The sequence below is a fragment of the Anomaloglossus baeobatrachus genome, unplaced genomic scaffold (assembly GCF_048569485.1).
Source record: "Anomaloglossus baeobatrachus isolate aAnoBae1 unplaced genomic scaffold, aAnoBae1.hap1 Scaffold_493, whole genome shotgun sequence".
Classification (NCBI taxonomy): domain Eukaryota; kingdom Metazoa; phylum Chordata; class Amphibia; order Anura; family Aromobatidae; genus Anomaloglossus; species Anomaloglossus baeobatrachus.
In genome coordinates, this window is record NW_027444281.1 from 90,764 (window position 1) to 105,494 (window position 14,731).

The 14,731-nt window shown below is 48.9% G+C and overlaps 1 pseudogene; it reads left to right on the forward strand.

Moving 5' to 3' along the window:
• The first annotated feature begins 7,707 nt into the window (after window positions 1-7,707).
• Window positions 7,708-13,743, forward strand: LOC142282072 (hydroxyacyl-coenzyme A dehydrogenase, mitochondrial pseudogene; annotated as a pseudogene).
• Window positions 13,744-14,731: the final 988 nt, after the last annotated feature.

Below are 14,731 nucleotides of genomic sequence, written 5' to 3' on the forward strand. Positions count from 1 at the left end.
ATTTCTTTTCTTGTTTTGCCTGAGGGTATAGACGACGTCCTTCTGGGTCTCCCATGGCTTCGGACTCATGCTCCTCACATTGACTGGGAGTCTGACAGCATTATTAGTTGGGGTTCGAAATGTCAGTCCCGATGTCTTCCCTTACCACCTAAGGTCATTGCGGTTGCATCTAGTGATCTCTCCCCCATACCTACACCCTATCTGGATTTCGCTGACGTGTTCTCCAAACAGGGTGCTGAGGTTCTTCCACCCCATAGGCCGTATGACTGTGCCATAGACCTTATCCCAGGTTCGGTTCCACCTAAAGGCAGGGTTTACCCCCTGTCGATACCTGAGTCGGAGGCCATGTCGACCTATATAAGAGAGAGTTTAGAGAAGGGGTTCATTCGTAAGTCTGCCTCTCCCGCGGGAGCTGGGTTTTTCTTTGTTCGGAAGAAAGAGGGTGATTTGCGTCCCTGCATAGATTACAGGGGTCTCAACGCAATCACAATAAAGAACAAATACCCATTACCTTTAATTTCGGAGCTCTTTGACAGACTGAGAGAAGCTCAAGTTTTTACGAAGTTGGATCTGCGGGGTGCGTATAACTTGGTACGAATTCGAAGGGTGACGAATGGAAGACCGCTTTTAACACCCGAGACGGTCACTATGAATACCTCGTCATGCCTTTTGGGTTATGTAATGCACCCGCAGTATTTCAGGACTTCGTAAACGATGTGTTCAGGGATTTACTGTTATCCTCAGTAGTGGTGTATCTGGACGACATCCTGATTTTTTCTCCTGATCTGGAGACTCATCGTCAGGATGTCGTTCGTGTCCTTTCCCGTTTAAGGGAGCACTCATTGTTTGCTAAACTCGAGAAATGTGTATTCGAGCAGTCCTCATTGCCTTTTTTGGGTTACATTATCTCACAAGAGGGCCTGGCTATGGATCCTGCGAAGCTCTCTGCTGTCCTGCAATGGTCCGAACCTCATTCCTTGAAGGCGGTGCAACGCTTCTTAGGATTCATAAATTATTACAGGCAGTTCATACCCCATTTTTCTACTTTGGTGGCCCCTTTGGTGGCCTTGACTAAGAAAGGTGCTAATCCCAAAGCCTGGTCTACTGAGACATCTCAGGCTTTTGAGGCAGTAAAAAGACACTTTTCAACTGCACCCGTTCTTCAAAGACCCGATGAGAGTAAGCCCTTCCTCTTAGAGGTTGATGCCTCTTCAGTGGGTGCTGGTGCGGTCTTGTATCAAAAGAACGGTGCAGGTAGAAAAAGGCCGTGTTTCTTCTTTGCGAAAACCTTTTCACCGGCAGAGAGAAACTATACCATTGGGGATAGGGAACTGCTCGCCTTGAGATTAGCCTTGGAGGAGTGGCGTCACTTGCTGGAAGGAGCGAAACATCCTTTCCAGGTCTATACAGACCATAAGAATCTGACGTACTTACAAACCGCTCAGCGTCTGAATCCTCGCCAAGCCCGCTGGTCCTTGTTTTTCTCCCGCTTTCACTTCTCCATCAACTATCTGTCTGGGAGTAAGAATAACAAGGCAGACGCCCTCTCTCGCTCTATGCTTTCTACCCAGGAAGAGATTGACGAACCTCGTCTTATCCTTCCCTCCAGGGTTTTTCATACGCTCTCCCCTGTGACGTTAGACCAAATCCCACCGGGCAAGACCTTTGTTCCGCCTGATCGACAGAATGATATACTGTCATGGGCCCACACCTCAAAGGTGGGTGGGCATTTTGGTATTAGGCGGACACGAGAGTTACTGGAGAGGTGGTATTGGTGGCCATACTTAGCCAGCCACGTCATGAGATATGTCAGTTCCTGCTACTCGTGTGCTCGCAACCGTCCATTACGGCAGAGACCGGCTGGGCTCTTGCATCCTTTACCAGTGCCAGATAGACCATGGGAGGTGGTAGGCATGGACTTTGTGGGTGATCTTCCATGTTCACAGGGACATAGATTTGTGTGGGTCATTACGGACCATTTCTCCCGGATGGTTCATCTCGTACCGTTATCGAGAATCCCATCTTCCAGGGTACTAGCCAAACTATTCCTCAAGCATGTCTTTAGGCTTCACGGGATGCCAGATCGTATCATTTGTGATAGAGGCCCGCAATTTACTTCCCGTTTCTGGCGAGATCTCTGTAGCCTTCTGCAAATTGAGTTGAATCTCTCTTCGGCATACCATCCGGAGACCAATGGTTTGGTTGAACGTACCAATCAATCTATGATTATATACCTTCGACACTTTGTTGCTGAGAACCACGATAACTGGTCCTCCCTCCTACCCTGGGCAGAATTTGCCCTTAACAATTCGCTGGCTGAGGCCACTGGGCAGACACCGTTCGTACTCAATAATGGGCAACACCCTAGGGTACCGGTACTGTTTCCCGCTGCTGCACCTCCTCCTCTTGTGGCCGACTGGGCAACTAATGCCAGAGAGGTTTGGGATCGGACTCAAGAGTCGATCCAAGCAGCTAAGGACCGTATGAAGACGGTGTCTGATCGGTTTCATCGCCCGGCTCCTGTCTTTTCTCCAGGGGACTTTGTGTGGCTCTCTGCAAAACACGTGAGACTTAGAGTGAGCTCTGTCAAATTTGCTCCTCGCTTCCTGGGTCCTTATGAGGTTCTTCGACAGGTAAATCCTGTAGTCTACCAATTGAAGTTACCCGTCCATCTTAGGATCCATGACAAATTCCATGTTTCACTGCTAAAGCCGGCAATTTTACCTCACGCTCGTGAAGTGCACTCTCCTGCTTCTGATTCTTCTCGCTCTAGCTATGAGGTACGAGCCATAGTTGGTTCTAAGATGGTTAGAGGGCGCAGGTTCTTCTTGATAGATTGGGAGGGCTACGGCCCGGAACATCGCTCTTGGGAGCCTGAGGAGGCTGTCCATGCTCCCGACTTAGTTGCCGATTACCTGCGTCGCCGGGAGGGGGGCCCTTGAGGGGGAGGTACTGTTACGGTTGCTGCGAGCACTGGAGACTATGTTCAGATTTCTTGCTACTGCACATGTGCGAGCGCTGGAGACTAAGTCCAGATTTCTTGCTACTGCACATGTGCGAGCGCTGGAGACTAAGTCCAGATTTCTTGCTACTGCACATGTGCGAGCGCCGGAGACTAAGTCCTATCTTGGAGCCATTGCACATGTGCGGGTGACATCATCGCTGACACGAGGTCACATGTCTCTGGCACCTTCTATGCCGATTGGTCGCTGGTCATGTGCTTGTGACGCCTTGCTCGGTGATAGGCCAGCATGATGTCACTCCTGTCGTTCTGGCAGCGGATTGGCTCTGGTGTCCTCCATCTTGGATGAGGCACAGAGTCTATATAAGACCCTGACACACGCCGCATGGCGCTCAGTCCTCTTGGTTCATGCATAAGAGTAGGCGCTCTGTGCGCGTTCCTCTAGGCATTCCTCTGTCTATGCTAGGTGAGCGCTACCGGCAGGGTAGCGTTCTTATACCTTACAGCTTCGGCTGCTGTCCGTATCCTTACCTCTTAGGGGAGCGGACATAGGCAGGTGCCTGAGGCACATGGTCTGGCTGGGCCTTGTGGTTCGACTCGTAGGTGGACGTTGCCGCTAGGGTAACGTTCCTTATACTGCGTCTGGCAGTTGTTCGTATCCTCGCACACTAGGGGAGCGAACAGAGGTAGGAGCTTTGTGCGGCTTACGCTGCTGTTCGTCTCTTTTGCACCACTAGAAGAGCGGACCTAGGCAGGTGCCATATCTAGTGGTTCGTGTCCTCGCACACTAGTGGAGCGAACGCAGGTAGGAGCTTTGTGCGGCTTACGCTGCTGTTCGTCTCTCTTGCACCACTAGAAGAGCGGACCTAGGTAGGTGCCATTTCGCACACATTGCCTTTGTCTCTGTGATTATTAACAGAGATCATTCCACACACCCTCCAAGTAAGGAAGGAATTGCTTTACTTACTTATTATATCCTTCTGTGAGTTAACAGAGGTATTGCACTCTGCCATAGTCTGCAGCAGAGTCTTTGCACGGTGGACCCTGACTGTCTGATACTCCTTTAAGTTATTATCAGACAGCCCCCCGTAACATTCTCCTTGTGCAAAGTGCGCTGTATTGTTGACCGATGCACATTGACACCATGTGCAGCAAGATGATGCTGCAGGTCTTTGGAGGTGGTCTGTGGATTGTCCTTGACTATTCTCACAATTCTTCTTCTCTGCCTTTCTGATATTTTTCTTGGCCTGCCACTTCTGGGCTTAACAAGAACTGTACCTGTGTTCTTCCATTTCCAAACTATGTTACTCACAGTGGAAACTGACAGTTTAAATCTCTGAGACAACTTTTTGTACCTTCCCCTGATCAACTATGTTGAATAATCTTTGTTTTCAGATCATTTGAGAGTTGTTTTGAGGAGCCCATGATGCCACTCTTCATAGGAGAATCAAATAGGAGAACAACTTGCAAGTGGCCACCTTAAATTCCTTTTCTCATGATTTGATACACCTGCCTATGAAGTTCAAAGCTCAATGAGGGTACAAAACCAATTCAGTGCTTTAGTAAGATAGTAAAATGTAGTTAGGAGTGTTCAAATCAAGAAATTGATAAGGGTGCCCATACTTTTGCAGCGGTCAAATTTTGTTTAAATGCGGATTGCACATTTTCTGTTAGTACAATAAACCTCATTTCAATCCAGAAATATTACTCATTCCATCAGTTATTAGATATATGAAACTGAAATAGCTGTTCCAAAAACCCAAATTGTTATAAAGAAAAAAGGTTAACATTAATAGGGGTGCCCAAACTTTTTCATATGACTGTATGTCATGATCAAGACCGATCAGGTCCAAACGTTTTTCTTTTAAAGTCGCTCAACAAATCTTCTCCTCACCTGAACTTATCAATAAGGAATTAAATTTAGCAAATATTGAAATAAGAGTTTGAAGGGGTCACATACATACGCAACAGGGGTCACATACATACGCAACAGTGGATACTATAACTGTCCACTGACACCGCGCCTCATCCCATCCAATGTGTGCAGGCCAATATAGGACTACACTGAGGAGCTGATCATGTGACCCCTGACTCCTCCCCTCCATGTGACATCATCACAGGTCCTGTAAGCACAGAGCAGCCATATATCTAGTGTGCGGCTCTGCAGGTGGAGGTAGGTGCAGGGTATTATATATCTAGTGTGCGGCTCTGCAGGTGGAGGTAGGTGCAGGGTATTATATATCTAGTGTGCGGCTCTGCAGGCGGAGGTAGGTGCAGGGTATTATATATCTAGTGTGCGGCTCTGCAGGTGGAGGTAGGTGCAGGGTATTATATATCTAGTGTGCGGCTCTGCAGGAGGAGGTAGGTGCAGGGTATTATATATCTAGTGTGCGGCTCTGCAGGTGGAGGTAGGTGCAGGGTATTATATATCTAGTGTGCGGCTCTGCAGGAGGAGGTAGGTGCAGGGTATTATATATCTAGTGTGCGGCTCTGCAGGTGGAGGTAGGTGCAGGGTATTATATATCTAGTGTGCGGCTCTGCAGGTGGAGGTAGGTGCAGGGTATTATATATCTAGTGTGCGGCTCTGCAGGTGGAGGTAGGAGCAGGGTATTATATATCTAGTGTGCGGCTCTGCAGGTGGAGGTAGGTGCAGGGTATTATATATCTAGTGTGCGGCTCTGCAGGTGGAGGTAGGTGCAGGGTATTATATATCTAGTGTGCGGCTCTGCAGGTGGAGGTAGGTGCAGGGTATTATATATCTAGTGTGCGGCTCTGCAGGTGGAGGTAGGTGCAGGGTATTATATATCTAGTGTGCGGCTCTGCAGGTGGAGGTAGGTGCAGGGTATTATATATCTAGTGTGCGGCTCTGCAGGCGGAGGTAGGTGCAGGGTATTATATATCTAGTGTGCGGCTCTGCAGGTGGAGGTAGGTGCAGGGTATTATATATCTAGTGTGCGGCTCTGCAGGAGGAGGTAGGTGCAGGGTATTATATATCTAGTGTGCGGCTCTGCAGGTGGAGGTAGGTGCAGGGTATTATATATCTAGTGTGCGGCTCTGCAGGAGGAGGTAGGTGCAGGGTATTATATATCTAGTGTGCGGCTCTGCAGGTGGAGGTAGGTGCAGGGTATTATATATCTAGTGTGCGGCTCTGCAGGTGGAGGTAGGTGCAGGGTATTATATATCTAGTGTGCGGCTCTGCAGGTGGAGGTAGGAGCAGGGTATTATATATCTAGTGTGCGGCTCTGCAGGTGGAGGTAGGTGCAGGGTATTATATATCTAGTGTGCGGCTCTGCAGGTGGAGGTAGGTGCAGGGTATTATATATCTAGTGTGCGGCTCTGCAGGTGGAGGTAGGTGCAGGGTATTATATATCTAGTGTGCGGCTCTGCAGGTGGAGGTAGGTGCAGGGTATTATATATCTAGTGTGCGGCTCTGCAGGTGGAGGTAGGTGCAGGGTATTATATATCTAGTGTGCGGCTCTGCAGGTGGAGGTAGGTGCAGGGTATTATATATCTAGTGTGCGGCTCTGCAGGTGGAGGTGTGTGGAGATTCCCCATTACTGGGGCAGGCGGAATTAACCTCTTCAGCTCTGAGACTTTCTTTCGGCCCCTTTCTGCCCTCAGTCCTCGGCCCCTTTCTGCCCTCGGTCCTCTGCCCCTTTCTGCCCTCAGTCCTCGGCCCCTTTCTGCCCTCAGTCCTCGGCCCCTTTCTGCCCTCAGTCCTCGGCCCCTTTCTGCCCTCGGTCCTCGGCCCCTTTCTGCCCTCGGTCCTCGGCCCCTTTCTGTCCTCGGTCCTCGGCCCCTTTCTGCCTTCGGTCCTCGGCCCCTTTCTGCCCTCGGTCCTCGGCCCCTTTCTGCCCCCAGACAGTATAATATTCCCCAGTAATTGTATTATTACAGCAGATTCTCTATGATGTTACATCGTCATCTTCTCCCCATTCAGGTCCCTACAATATCGGATCCTCTCAGTGGAGATCTTCTATAGAAGAGAATTCTCCTGATTGCCCCGTGAAGGATGGATATGGACAGGGACAAGATGGCGGAGAGGATATTACACCTCACCCTAGAGATCCTCTTCCGGCTTACTGGAGAGGTGAGAGATTCTGATGACGTCACATTACATCATTCTTATCTATGGGAATAACAGATGGACAGAACTGGAGAGGTGAGGACTCTGGAAATGTCTGGAGTGAGATTTATTACTGTGTCTCTCCATAACCAGGATTACACAGTAGTGAAGAAGACCTCTAGTGAGCGCTGTCAGGCCCCTGTGTCTGAGGGATGGGGAAGACACCTGAGCCCAATCACGGGGCCTCCACCTCACCCCCCGATACATGAGGACATCAATGACCAGAAGATCCTAGAACTCACCTACAAGATGATTGAGCTGCTGACTGGAGAGGTGACACTGCTGGGAATGCTGGGACATTATACAGTAACGCTATGAAGGGATCGGGGGTGACGGTATCATTGTATGTGTCAGGTTCCTATAAGGTGTCAGGATGTCACCGTCTATTTCTCCATGGAGGAGTGGGAGTATTTAGAAGGACACAAAGATCTGTACAAGGACGTCATGATGGAGGTTCCCCAGCCCCTCACATCACCAGGTAATAGACAGGACTAAATACACACGGCCTATAATTATCTGTATGTAAGGAATGAATTCAGTCCCTGTATGTGTCTCCTCCAGTTCTATCCAGTAAGAAGACAACACCAGAGAGATGTCCCCGTCCTCTTCTCCCACAGGACTGTAAACAAGAAGCTCCCGATGTTCCTCAGGATGTGTTTCCTCCAGCTCTATCCAGTAAGAGCTATCTACTCATGTACTTTCTGCACTAATTTTGTGTGTACATTTTTAGACTTTCTGCTCTGTTTTTTTTTCAGCTGTATTTTCTTTGCTTCTGCTTCTTCTGCTGTTTGTTTCTAGTCCCTTCTCTATGTTGTTATGAAGGCAACTCAAAGACCTGCAGCGGGTTCATGAATACCCTGTTTCCCTAAAAATAAGCCCTAGTTACAGTCAGAGCCAGCGTTGGGAGGAGTAAAACTGTGTAATTTCTCAGGAATCCCACTCTTAGGCAGTGCTTTTTTTGTAAAAACATATTTGCTGGTACGCATCCCTGAGACGAGGAGCGGTGGGGGTGGGGGTGGGGGTGGGGGGTGCTGTAAGGCGCCTGCGGCCAAGATTGAGGAGGGGGTGGTGGGGAGGATCTGTCAGCCGGCAGCCGAGTTTGAGGAGTGGGAGGGGTTGCTGTCGTTGCTGTCGTGCTGTCGAGCAGCCAGGAGATCCTGTGCACGGTTTACTACATACGGTACTGTATGCTGGAGAGAGAGGCAGGAGGTGCAGAACTACAAGGCTCAGCATACTCCATCCACTAGTGTATGCAGCAGAGGCAGGGGGAGCAGAACTACAAGGCTCAGCATACTCCATCCACTAGTAATGATGAAGGAAGATATTCCAGCAACTTGAGTCCAAACAGGAAATTCTTTAAAACGTTGATTCTTTATTATTTACATATTAAAAAGTCCATGTTGGGGTGATATGTAAATAATAAAGAATCAACATTTTAAAGAATTTCCTGTTTGGACTCAAGTTGCTGGAATATCTTCCTTCATCATTACCAAAGAATTGCCGACTTTTTCCTTGCACGGTCCACGGGTCTCGGTCTCCTATCAAGCAGGTGAGCTGGGTAAGGCTATGTGCGCACGTTGCGTACAGTCACTGCAGAAATTTCTGCAGCGATCTGAAGAGCACATGTGCGCTTTAAATCGCTGCAGAAATGTCCGTAGTGAAAAAAAAAAAAGCCGATTCCATGCGCTTTGCCTGCAGCTCCTGCCATAGACAGAGCAGGAGCTGCCGGCAAAGCGCACGGAAGAAGTGACATGTCACTTCTTAGAACGCAGCGCTTCGGCAGAAGCCGAAGCGCTGCGCTCTAAAACGCCACGTGCACACGGCCCCTGCACAATCTCCATAGACTGTGCAGGGGACGCAGGACGCATGCAGTTATGCTGCGCTACAAAGCGCAGCGTAACTGCATGTATTAACACAACATGCGCACATAGCCTTAAACCTTCATTCCTTTTTCCATCCACTAGTGCATGCAGGAGAGAGAGGCAGGGGGAGCAGAACTACAAGGCTCAGCATACTCCATCCACTAGTAGAGAATATAGAAGAAAAAATTCCAGCAACTTGATCCAAGCAGGAAAATTTCTTTAAAATCCAAATTCTTTATTTAAATACATCTTTAAAAAGTCCATGATATGCAGGAGTTTTTTGCCCAAAAACGTAAAATGTAAAAAAAAAAAATGAAGTGGGTTTCGCCATATTTTTGTATGCTAGCCAGGTACAGCAGGCAGGTATGGGCTACCCCCAACCCCCAGCTGCCTATTTGTACCCGGCTGAGAACCAAAAATATAGGGAAGCCCTTTTTTTAATTATTTCATGAATTTCATGAACTAATTTAAGAAAAAAAAATGACGTGGGCTTCACACAATTTTTGTATCCAGCCAGGTACAACTAGGCAGCTTGGGATTGGAATCCTCAGCGCAGAGTGCCCAAGCTTTCTGGGCACCCCTGCTGAAAATTGCAATCTGCAGCCTCCCCAGAAAATGGCACTTTCATAGAAGCGCCATATTCTGGTGCTGTATCCAACTCTTCCAGCGGCCCTGGAGCTGGGTGGCTCGCTGGGTAATAAGGGGTTAGGGCCAGCTGTGTATTATCAACTGGCCCTAAGCCCGAAATTCATGGTGTCACGCCAATATTAGACATGGCCACCATGAATTTCTTGTAAAGATAAAAAAAAACAAAACAAGACAGAGAAATTATTTTTATTAGAAATAAAACACAACACAATTAGTGACTCCATCTTTATTGAAATAAAGAACCCCCCTCCGCAGTAATCCTGGGTCAAAGGTCCCGCGCCGTCCAATCCAGATCCAATATCATCTGATCGGTTTGCTGGAAGGCAAAGCGATCAGATGATGTGTCAGGATCAAGGACGTGAATCACATCACACATCAGCTGATTGTATAAAAGCTGTTTATACAATCAGCTGATGCATCAGTGCAAAAAAAAAGAACTACTCACCTGTCTGCAAAATCCCCGGACACGACTGATCGCTCCAGGAGCCGCCGGTAATCAGCTGCTGCAGTCACCTCAGAGCATCACCTGATCGCTTAAACCAGCTGGGCTGTAAAAAGCCAGCCCCACCTCTGGACTTGGACTGTCAGCTGATGCTGTAGCGTGACTGCACCAGCTGATTACTAGCAGGTCCTGAAGCCGACCACACGTGTCCCGGGAGGCTGCAGACCGGTAAGTGAGATTTTTTTTTTTCTAGTGTTCTCGCTTAGCAGCTGGGAGCGGACATGGCGCCGGTGGTAGCAGGTGGAAGCAGGGGCGGGGGAGAGGGTCGTTGGCGAGCACTGGGGGCCGGGGGGTTGGCGAGCACTGGGGGCCAGGGGGGTGAGTACTGGGGGCCAAGGGGTTGGCAAGCACTGGGAGCCGGGGGGGAGGGTTGAGCACTGGGGGACCCGATCACCGGCGGCAGGGGCAGCACAGTGATTACAGGGCAGGTGGGAGGGAGCGGAGGTCGGGGTGGGCGGTTGAATCGGACGACGGGGGGCAACGGAGGTCGGGGGAGGAGTGAAAGACAGAAGAGGGGAGCAAATACCTTACCGGATGGCGGCAGATCAGGGTGACCGGCCGTGACCTCAATATTGTGCGTCCATGAACATCTTGAAGAGGGCGGGCACCCACCGCCCCTCCACATCTGATTGGAGGGATAGCGTCACATGGATGCTAGCTCCAATCAGATCGGAGGGGGGGGGAGACACAGAGGTCACCCTGCTCTAGCCAATGGCTGATGATATAGCAAATTCACAAATTAGCCATGTGGACAGAGCCAGAGGTGCTTATCCTCAGCGCTCTTCAGATTTTCCGGTACGCCGTACCGGCGCATACCACCTCAAAAAAAGCACTGCTCTTAGGGACCCCATCAGTTGTATTCTGAGGTTGATTGTTTAAAGACCTTTGATGAAGTTATGTGACATGATGTAAGCAAAGGTCTCTTAATTGCAGGAGTCTAATAGAATTGAACAGAAGACAGGCTGGCATACAGGACTATCATTAGGGGAAAGGGAGAGCAAACTGGACAATTTCACAGGGCTCCCATTTTCCTAGTGGCCCCAGTGTTTATATGCCAATTATAGTACTGCTTAAGAACCTTTTTGACATCACGTCATGCAGGAGAATAAAGCTGAAGAGGAGACAGGCTGGTGTGTGTGTGTGTGTGTGTGTGTGTGTGTGTGTGTAGATAGCTAGATAATAGAAAAAAACAGTTACAGCCGCACACGGAAATACCAAATTTTTAAACTACCAAAAAAAAATCTAATAACATTATTGCTGTAGAGAATGTGAACTACTGGCAAACTACCCTGGAAGGATTGCAGACACCTACAGAAGGAGATTTGACACCTTGACCTTGATTCTTCAAAGCAATTGTACCGCTCCGCGGGCTCGGCTGCTACCGCCGAGCCGCTCGGATCCGTGCTCGTTCTACGGGTGGTGGCTCGAGCCTCTTACGGACCCGGGGGTCACGTCGCTCTGCAAGGGGGTTGGCGCTACACACGGGGACTTCCACGACCGGGGGCCGCGGTAGCTTGATTTGGGATGATAGTTCATGACGCCACCCATGGGTTGCGGTGATTGTAGACACCACCGCTGCGGTGTAGGTATGGGGGCTCCCGGGAACGGTGTAGTGGCGCAGCTAGGTGTTGACCCCTCCATGGGTAGGGGATGTTGGTCCCGGGGGAGGCCCGGTTGGTGTGTGCCGGGGTGCAGGGTGAAGTGTTGCGGTGCAGCGCGGTGCAAGCCTGATGGCACTGGTGTACTCACTCTGACACAAGACACTGGAGTCGCTGGTAAACCAAACGGAGTGATGAACGGGGCCTGCAGCCGGCTGCAGCTTTTCCAGATCAGGTTGGTGGTTTCCGCCTTTCTCCTGCACCTCTGTGTGTGGTTGGTGACTCCTGTGCCTAAACACCGGTAGTCCGCTCCCCGACGTGTTTGTGTCGTAGGAGCCCGTTTGCCCGCTGACGCTGGCCCTTTGGATCTCTTGCCTTTGTCGGTGGCACTTATCCGGAATGGTTGGGCTGTTGCCTTCAATTGGGACTTAGGTGGGAACGAACCCCTGAGGTCCAGACCACAATCAGTTAATTTGGCTATGTTGGTGGCTTCTAGCCTAGCTCGGGGTCTGAGTACCCTGCCTGGTGCTCCAGTATCCAGTTGGTTCCCCGGTTCGGTTCTGGCGGGCCACTACCCTGCCCCAGTCCCTTACGGTTCCACCGGTCGTCTTCCCGGTCTCCTGCAGGCAGCCACCACCGTCTGCCTCCTTGCCAGAGGTGCCTGGGCTCCGACCCAGACACCAAGTAGAATGCTGGCAGGCCTGATCACAGGTCTGACCTTGAACTTCACCCTCCGCCTTCACTGTCCAAAACTAATCTACTACTGAACTACTGCTTTCCCGCCTCCAGGCCTGTGAACTCCTCGGTGGGTGGAGCCAACCGCCTGGCTCCACCCCACCTGGTGTGTACATCAAACCTGGAGGGTGGTGACAAGGTTTTGTGAGTTTGACTGGTGTTACCTAACTGGAAGGGGTGTGGTGTTGTGTGTGACTACCTGAGACGTCCTGGCTAGTCCAGGGCGTCACGCAATTATGCCACAATTCTGTCAGAAATCACTTTTCAATCAATTTGTTGTGCAAAACAGAGTTGTGAAAAAAGATTGTGCTACAAAATCATCATGGTGCGCTGTGCTGACATGACTTGTATGTCCTTCAGCTCCCAGCAGTACAAGCAGACATGGCCTCGCCATAACCTTCACCTTCGAAGAAGCTGACTATCAAGCATGTGACTGTGATCGGAGGAGGCCTGATGGGTGTCGGGATAGTGCAGGTAGCTGCAGCAATACGACACACTGTTGTTTTAGTGGACCAGACTGATGACATCTTGAAAACGTTTGCCAAAAGTATTGAAGACAGCTCGAAAAGGGTCACTAAGAAGATGTTTGCGGACAAGCCTGAGGCTGCTTCATAGTTCATCAGCAAAATCCTCTCAAACTTCAGCACAAGCACAGACCCAGCGGCCGTGGTGCACAGCAATGATCTGGTGTTGGAAGCCATAATAGAAAACCTGGAAGTGAAAAACGCACTAATGAAGACACTGGACAAATTTGCACACACCATATTTGCCAGCAACACATTCTTATTGGCAATAACTTTCATACACAACTCCACAACTAGGCAGGATCGGTTCGGAGGGCTGCATTTCTTTAATCCAGTATCAATGATGAAGCTGGTGGAGGTCATTAAGACACCAATGACTAGCCAAACGACTTCTGACTCTCTCATGGACTTCAGAAAAACACTAGGAAAGATGCCTGTGTCATGTAAGGACACCCCAGGGTTCATTGTTAACCATCTTCTGGTACCATACCTAATGGAATTCGTGTATCTTCATGAAAGAGGTCATGCATCTAAGGAAGACATGGATGTTGCAATGAAATTGGAAGCCCGTTACCCAATGGGTCCTTTTGAGCTTTTGGATTATGTTGGTCTTGACACTTTAGTAAATACGTCATTAATGGTTGGTACCAGATGGAACCTGAAAACCCCCTTTGTGCCCCCAGTGAATTGCTCAATAAGGTTGGAAAGAAGACCGGAGAAGGATTTTATAAAGACAGATGGTTGGCCTGGCTGCACTGCAGAACTACCGTATTTTTCGGACTATAAGACGCACTTTTTTCCCCCCAAATGTTGGGGGAAAGTTGGGGGTGTGTCTTATGGTCTGAATATAGAAATTAATTTTAATTGAGATTTTTTTAAAATAAAAAATCCCCAATAAACCAGCGCTGATAAGAGGTTTTTTTGTTAATATTTTATACTTTTTATTGCTATCCTTGTTTTAGACACAAATTTATTCAAACAATTCACACAATAGAACAAGGAAAAAAAGAAAGAAGAATAGACCACATATGGTAGAAATAAAAATAAAAATAAAGAATAAATAATTGATAGTGCAGCAAACAGATACCAGGTGTCTGGTTGCAGTACCCCGGCCGGTAGTAGAGCAATTATTAAATCTAGTATAGTATATTAAGTGATGCTTCAAGGCATATGATATTTAATGCCAATTGAAACTATCACTGCAACATGATTTTTCGGATACCTGGAGAGTTTTTTTCAATCCACAAGCAAAAAAGTTTTTAATAGAGGCTTAAATTATAAGCAGCAATTTCAGCGTTCCAAGTGCCTTTAAATGAATTTGAAGAAACTGCACTCCAGGATCGTAGTGAGGATGAGGTAGAGCCCCAGCTCATCAAGTGTTCCAATAGGAGTTTACCTGCAGTCAAGTTCAGGCATCAAGCTTCCACATACCAGGTGACTGCACGATACTTTCTCCTCCTAGAGATATAAAGTCGTTTCCATGCAGGAGTCTCCTATTTGCGCTCCTACGATCAAATTCAGACATCAACCTCCATATACTGGGTAACTATACGGTACTTTCTCCTCCTGGAGATATAGAGTAGTTTCCGTGCAAGGGACTCCTGTTTGCGCTCCTAAAATGAACGGAGCAGAGTCACAAAGCACTATTCCGTGCTATTTCATAGGGCGGTAGTTGAATCAAGCACGCAGCTTCTCCTGCTCCTTCAGTGACAGCCCGGGCAATCGCCACATACAAGGCTGGAAATTCACAAGGGGGAGAAAGGCTGCTAGATTA